Consider the following 8,104-nt stretch of genomic DNA (forward strand, 5'->3'; position numbering starts at 1 on the left):
CTTAAAAATTTTTCAAAAATTTGTTCTTAGTGTTCATCTTGATCTTCAAAGTGTTCTTGGTGTTTGATGAGAGAACTTTTGCGTGGTCTAGAAATTTGTGGATAAATCCTCGTTACAAGTATAGTTTCTGAACCTTCAAAAGTCCTTTCATACAAACGTTTTGTGTAACACCCTAACTACCAAAGCTCACGCTTTCGGCTGCACAACTCTGATAGCTCGGACATTACGATGACTTTTATACTATTTAATACTAAAATATGAGTGATGAGCGGATATTTTATACGCTTTTTGGGGATAATTTCATATAGTTTTGAGTATGTTCTAGTTAGTTTTTAGTTTATTTCCAGTAGTTTTTAGGAAAAATTCATATTTCTGGACTTTACTATGAGTTGTGTGTTTTTCTGTAATTTCAGGTATTTTTCTGGCTGAAATTGAAGGAGCTGAGCAAAAATCTGATTCAGGCTGAAAAAGGACTGCTGATGCTGTTGGATTCTGACCTCCCTGCACTCAAATTGGATTTTCTGGAGCTACAGAACTCGAAATGGCATGCTTCCAATTGCATTGGAAAGTAGACATCCAGGGCTTTCAGCAATATATAATAGTCCATACTTTGCACAAGGATAGACGACGTAAATTGGCGTTCAACGCCAGTCCTCTGCCCAATTCTGGCGTCCAGCGCCAGAAAAGGATCAAAAACTGGAGTTGAACGCCCAAACTGGCACAAAAACTGGCGTTCAACTCCACAAATGGCCTCTGCACGTGAATTGCTTAAAGTCTCAACCCCAGCACACACCAAGTGGGCCCCAGCACACCAAGTGGGCCCCAGAAGTGGATCTCTGCATCATCCATCATAGTCCACTCATATTTTGTAACCCTAGGCTACTGGTTTAGTATTTAAACAACTTTTAGAGACTTATTTTGTATCTCATGACATTTCAGATCTAAACTTTGTATTCTCTGACGGCATGAGTCTCTAAACCCCATTGTTGGGGGTGAGGAGCTCTGCTGTGTCTCGATGAATTAATGCAAGTATTTCTGTTTTCCATTCAAACACGCTTGTTCCTATCTAAGATGTTCATTAGCGCTTAACTGTGATGGAGGTGATGAGCTGTGACACTCATCACCTTCCTCAAATCATGAACGTGTGCCTGACAACCACCTCCGTTCTATATACGATTGAATGAGTATCTCTTAGATTCCTTAATCAGAATCTCCGTGGTATAAGCTAGAACTGATGGCAGCATTCATGAGAATCCGGAAAGTCTAAACCTTGTCTGTGGTATTCCGAGTAGGATTCAAGGATTGAATGACTGTGACGAGCTTCAGACTCTTGAAGGCTGGGCGTTAGTGACAGACGCAAAAGGATAGTAAATCCTATTCCAACCGGATCGAGAACCAACCGGTGATTAGCCGTGCTGTGACAGAGCGCGTGAGCGTAGTTTTCACTGGGAGGACGGAAGGTAGCCATTGACAACGGTGATCCACCAACACACAGCTTGCCATAGGGGGACGTGCGTGCGTGAACAAGAAGACAGAGGAAAGCAGAGATTCAGAAGACAAAGCATCTCCAAAACTCCAACATATTCTCCATTACTGCACAACAAGTAATTTTTAATTTATGCTCTACTGGTTACTCACAATTCAATTGATAAACATAATTGACTTCTTGACTAAGATTTACAAGATAACCATAGATTGCTTCAAACCAACAATCTCCGTGGGATTCGAACCTTACTCACGTAAGGTATTACTTGGACGACCCAGTGCACTTGCTGGTTAGTGGTACGCGTTGTGAAAAGTGTGATTCGCAATTCGTGCACCAAGTTTTTGGCGCCGTTGCCGGGGATTGTTCGTGTTTGAACAACTGACGGATTATTTTGTTGCTTAGATTAGGAAAAATCTTTCTTTTTTTTTGGTTTAGAGTCTTTTATTATTTATCCCTTGTTAAAATACTTTAAACTTATAGCTCAGTTATTTAGAACGTGGTGTTTATGTTCATGATAATTGGCTATCATATTTTTTTTTAAAACCTTTTTCAAAAATAATTTTTCTATTAAATCCTGTGCCAAACTTTAAGTTTGGTGTTTTCAAAAATAATCTTTCTTAAAATTTTTGAAGGTCCCATAACTCATTTGGCTAGAGCATTAATCTGTGTTCTTGGTAATTGGGTTAGAGTCTTTTATATTCTTTTCAAAACCTTCTTTTTCATAAATAATATTTTCTCTATTAAATTTTGTGCCAAACTTAAAGTTTGGTGTTTTCTTGTTGATTTCCCTTTGGTTTTCGAAAATTTTGGTTTGGTTTTCTAAAAATTTTAAGTTTGGTGTTCTTTCTTCATGTTCTTGTGTTCTTGTGAGTCTTCAAAGTGTTCTTGAGTTTTCCTTGTGTCTTGATCTTAAAATTTTTTAAGTTTGGTGTTCCTTGGTGTTTTCCCTCCAAATTTTTCGAAAACAAGGAGCATTAGATCTAAAAATTTTAAATCTTGTACTATCTTATTGTTTTTCTCTCTCCTCACTAAATTCAAAAATATCTTTTCAAAATATCTCTTCTAACTTCCTAACTTCTTATCTTTTCAAAATTTGTTTCAACTAACTAACTAACTTTTTGTTTGTTTCTTAACTTTTTCAAAACTACCTAACTAACTCTCCCTCTCTCTAATTTTCGAAAATATCTTCCCTCTTTTTCAAAAATTTCTTTTTTTAACTAATTAATTTCTTTTTTTTTTATAAACGAAAAAAAAAATTTTTTTAACTTCAAAATTCAAATTCTTTTTAGTTATTTTATTTTATTTAAAGTATTTACTTCTTATAAAATAAAATAAATAAAAAGGTAAATCAGTCCAAGTTATATCCATAGATCCATCATGGACATAAGTGGAAATGAACAGTCCAGGAGGACACTGGGGTCATATTCTAACCCCTCTACTGCTTCATATGGAAGTAGCATCTGCATACCCTCCATTGGAGTCAGTAGCTTTGAGTTGAATCCTCAGCTCATTATCATGGTGCAGCAAAGTTGCCAGTATTCCGGTCTTCCACAGGAAGAACCTACAGAGTTTCTGGCACAATTTTTACAAATTGCTGACACAGTACATGATAAGGAAATAGATCAGGATGTCTACAGACTATTACTGTTTCCATTTGCTGTAAAAGATCAAGCCAAGAGGTGGTTAAATAACCAACCTAAGGCCAGCATAAGAACATGGAAACAGCTGACAGAAAAATTCCTGAATCAATATTTCCCTCCAAAAAGGATGACACAGCTAAGGCTGGACATCCAAGGCTTTAAACAAGGAGATAATGAATCTCTTTATGATGCCTGGGAGAGATACAGAGAGATGCTACGAAAATGCCCCTCTGAAATGTTTTCAGAGTGGGTTCAGTTAGACATCTTCTACTATGGGCTTGCAGAAGGAGCTCAGATGTCTTTAGATTACTCAGCTGGTGGATCTATCCATATGAGAAAGACAATTGAAGAAGCTCAAGAGCTCATTGATACAGTTGCCAGGAATCAGCATCTGTATCTAAGCAGCAACCCTTCCATGAATGAAGAGGTTAAAACAGTAACTGCTGAATTCAGTACTGTAAAACAAGTTGCTGAATTCAATCAGCAATTAGATTTTCTAACAAAATAGCTAGCTGAATTCAAAGACAGGTTACAGGAGACAAGGATAGCTAATATACATATGGACGAACAGTTTAAGCAAACAAAGCAGCAGCTATCAAAGCAAATAGCAGAAGAATGCCAAGCAGTTCAATTAAGAAGTGGGAAAACATTAAATACCCACCTCAAGGCATCAAATATTCAAGAAATGAGCGACCCACCAAAGATTCCTCTGAGGATAGTAAGAGCCCAGGGAAAAATAATTCTGGCACTAAAACGCCAGAAAATGGGTGGAAGGCTGGCGCTGAACGCCCAGACCATGCCCAAAACTGGCGTTCAGCGCCAGAAACAAGGCAGGATTGGCGTTCAACGCCAGAAATGGGCAAGAATCTGGCGTTGAATGCCCAAAGGGGGCATAATCCAGCATTGAACGCCCAACAGGGGCACATTTCTGGCGTTCAGGCGCCAGGAACAGACAGTGAGTTGGCGTCTAACGTCACTCCAGCTTTTGACTCTGGTACTCAATTGCCAGTGAGGGATCAGACACACACAAGTGCTGATAACAACCCCTCTAAAAAGGCTTCTTTAACCACTAAGGTTGAGGAATATAAAGCCAAGATACCTTATCCTCAAAAACTCCGGAAAGAGGAGCAGGATAAGCAATTTGCTCGCTTTGCAGATTATCTAAGGACTCTTGAAATAAAGATTCCTTTTGCAGAGGCACTTGAGCAAATACCTTCTTATGCCAAGTTCATGAAAGAGATCTTGAGTCATAAAAAGGAGTGGAGAGAAACAGAAAGAGTTCTCCTCACTGAAGAATGCAGTGCAGTCATTCTGAAAAGCTTTCCTGAAAAGCTTAAAGACCCTGGGAGTTTTCTGATACCATGCATATTGGAAGGTGATTGCACCAAGACAGCCTTATGCGATCTTGGGGCAAGCATCAACCTAATACCTGCATCCACTATCAGGAAGCTTGGCTTAACTGAAGAAGTTAAACCAACCCGGATATGTCTCCAACTTGCTGATGGTTCCACTAAATACCCATCAGGCGTGATTGAGGACATGATTGTCAGAGTTGGGCCATTCGCCTTTCCCACTGACTTTGTTGTGCTGGAAATGGAGGAGCACAAGAGTGCCACTCTCATTCTAGGAAGACCCTTCCTAGCAACTGGACGATCCCTCATTGACGTCCAACAGGGGGAAATAACCCTGAGAGTCAACGATGACGAGTTCAAGTTGAACGCTGTCAAAGCCATGCAGCATCCAGACACATCAACAGACTGCATGAAAGTTGACCTTATTGACTCTTTGGTAGAAGAGATCAACATGACTGAGAGTCTCGAATCAGAGTTGGAAGACATCTTTAAAGATGTTCAGCCTGATTTGGAGGATTCAGGGGACATGAAAGAGCCTCTGAACTTTCTTCTGAAAGAGGAAAAACCTCCTAAACCAGAGCTCAAGCCACTGCCACCATCCTTGAAATATGCATTTCTAGGAGAAGGTGACACCTTTCCAGTGATCATAAGCTCTGCTTTAAATTCACAGGAAGAGGAAGCACTTATTCAAGTGCTAAGGACACACAAGACAACTCTTGGGTGGTCCATAGGTGACCTTAAGGGCATAAGCCCAACTAGATGCATGCACAAAATCCTATTGGAAGATAATGCCAAACCAGTGGTTCAACCACAGAGGCGGCTAAATCCAGCCATGAAGGAAGTGGTGCAGAAAGAGGTCACCAAATTACTAGAGGCTGGGATCATTTATCCCATTTCTGATAGCCCCTGGGTGAGCCCTGTTCAAGTCGTCCCAAAAAAGGGAGGCATGACAGTGATTCATAATGAAAAAAATGAACTGGTTCCTATAAGAACAGTTACATGGTGGCGCATGTGTATTGACTACAGAAGGCTCAATACAGCCACCAGAAAGGATCATTTTCCTTTACCATTCATAGACCAAATGCTAGAGAGACTAGCAGGTCATGATTATTACTGCTTTTTGGATGGCTATTCAGGCTATAACCAGATTGCAGTGGATCCCCAGGATCAAGAGAAAACAGCATTCACATGTCCATCGGGAGTGTTTGCTTATAGAAGGATGCCATTTGGGCTATGCAATGCACCTGCAACCTTCCAGAGATGCATGCTCTTTATTTTCTCTGATATGGTGGAAAAATTTCTGGAAGTCTTCATGGATGACTTCTCAGTATATGGAGACTCATTCAGCTCCTGTCTTGATCACCTAAAACTTGTTCTGAAAAGATGCCAAGAAACCAACCTAATTTTAAACTGGGAAAAGTGTCACTTCATGGTGACTGAAGGAATTGTTCTTGGGCATAAAATCTCAAACAAGGGAATAGAGGTGGATCAAGCAAAAATAGAGGTAATTGAAAAATTACCACCACCTGCCAATGTTAAGGCAATCAGAAGCTTTCTGGGGCATGCAGGATTCTATAGGAGGTTTATAAAGGATTTTTCAAAAATCGCAAAACCTCTAAGCAATCTGCTAGCTGCTGACACGCCATTTGTGTTTGACACAGAGTGCCTGCAGGCGTTTGAAACGCTAAAAGCTAAGCTGGTCACAGCACCAGTCATTTCTGCACCAGACTGGACATTACCATTTGAGCTAATGTGTGATGCCAGTGATCATGCCATTGGTGCAGTATTGGGACAGAGGCATGACAAGCTTCTGCATGTCATTTATTATGCCAGTCGCGTTTTAAATGATGCCCAGAAAAATTACACAACCACAGAAAAGGAATTACTTGCAGTGGTTTACGCCATTGACAAGTTCAGATCATACTTAGTAGGATCAAAGGTGATTGTGTACACTGACCATGCTGCTCTTAAGTATCTACTCACAAAGCAGGATTCAAAACCCAGGCTCATCAGATAGGTATTGCTTCTGCAAGAGTTTGATATAGAAATAAGAGACAGAAAAGGGACAGAGAACCAAGTGGCTGATCATCTGTCCTGGATAGAGCCAGTGGAAGGGACGTCCCTCCCCTTTCTTGAGATCTCTGAGACGTTCCCTGATGAGCATCTATTTGCCATTCAGGAAGCACCATGGTTTGCCGATATTGCAAACTATAAAGCTGCAAGGTTCATACCCAAGGAGTACAATAGAATACAAAAAAGAAACTAATTACTGATGCAAAGTACTACTTGTGGGATGAACCCTATCTCTTTAAGAGATGTGCAGACGGAATTATCCGTAGGTGTGTCCCCAGAGAGGAAGCACAGAGAATCCTATGGCATTGCCACGGATCTCAATATGAAGGCCATTTCGGAGGTGAGCGAACAGCCACCAAGGTCCTCCAATGTGGCTTCTATTGGCCCACACTCTATAAAGATTCCCGAGAGTTTGTACGTAATTGTGACAGTTGCCAAAGAGCTGGTAACCTGCCTCATGGTTACGCCATGCCTCAACAAGGGATCTTGGAAATAGAGTTGTTTGATGTATGGGGAATTGACTTCATGGGACCTTTCCCACCATCATACTCAAACACTTATATTCTGGTGGCAGTGGATTATGTATCAAAATGGGTTGAGGCTATTGCCACACCCAACAATGATACTAAAACAGTGCTGAAGTTCCTCCAGAAACATATTTTTAGCAGGTTTGGTGTCCCTAGAGTACTAATCAGTGATGGGGGCACTCACTTCTGCAATAAACAGCTTTACTCTGCCATGGTTCGGTATGGAATTCGCCACAAGGTGGCCACACCATATCATCCACAAACCAATGGGCAAGCTGAAGTCTCTAATAGAGAATTAAAGAGAATCCTGGAACGGACAGTAAATACCCGTAGAAAGGATTGGGCACGGAGCTTGGATGATGCTCTGTGGGCCTACAGAACAGCATTCAAGACCCCTATAGGGACCTCCCCATACCAACTGGTGTATGGTAAGGCATGTCACCTGCCCGTGGAACTGGAACATAAGGCCTACTGGGCAACCAGATTCCTAAACTTTGATGCCAAATTAGCTGGAGAAAAATGATTGCTCCAGCTAAATGAGCTAGAGGAATTCAGATTCACAGCTTTCGAAAATGCCAAGCTTTATAAAGAAAAATAAAAAAAATGGCATGACAGAAAGCTGTCATCTAGGATCTTTGAACCAGGATAGAAGGTCCTGTTGTTTAACTCTAGACTCAGGCTATTCCCCGGGAAACTGAAATCCCGGTGGAGGGGACCATACGTGATTACAAGTGTGTCACCATATGGTTACGTGGAGCTTCAAGATATTGATTCTGATAAGAAGTTCATTGTCAATGGACAAAGAATCAAGCATTATCTTGAAGGCAACATTGAGCAAGAATGCTCAAGGCTAAAGCTAGATTAAAAGCTCAGCAAGGTCCAGCTAAAGACAATAAAGAAGCGCTTGCTGGGAGGCAACCCAGCCATGGGGCATCAATCCTCTAAGCATTTTTGCCCTATTTTTATTTTTATTTGTTTATATAAAGTTCACTGACACTAAGGTACAGAATCATTTGTATAAGCTTA

Source organism: Arachis hypogaea, chromosome 16, assembly GCF_003086295.3.
Source record: "Arachis hypogaea cultivar Tifrunner chromosome 16, arahy.Tifrunner.gnm2.J5K5, whole genome shotgun sequence".
In the NCBI taxonomy this organism is placed as follows: domain Eukaryota; kingdom Viridiplantae; phylum Streptophyta; class Magnoliopsida; order Fabales; family Fabaceae; genus Arachis; species Arachis hypogaea.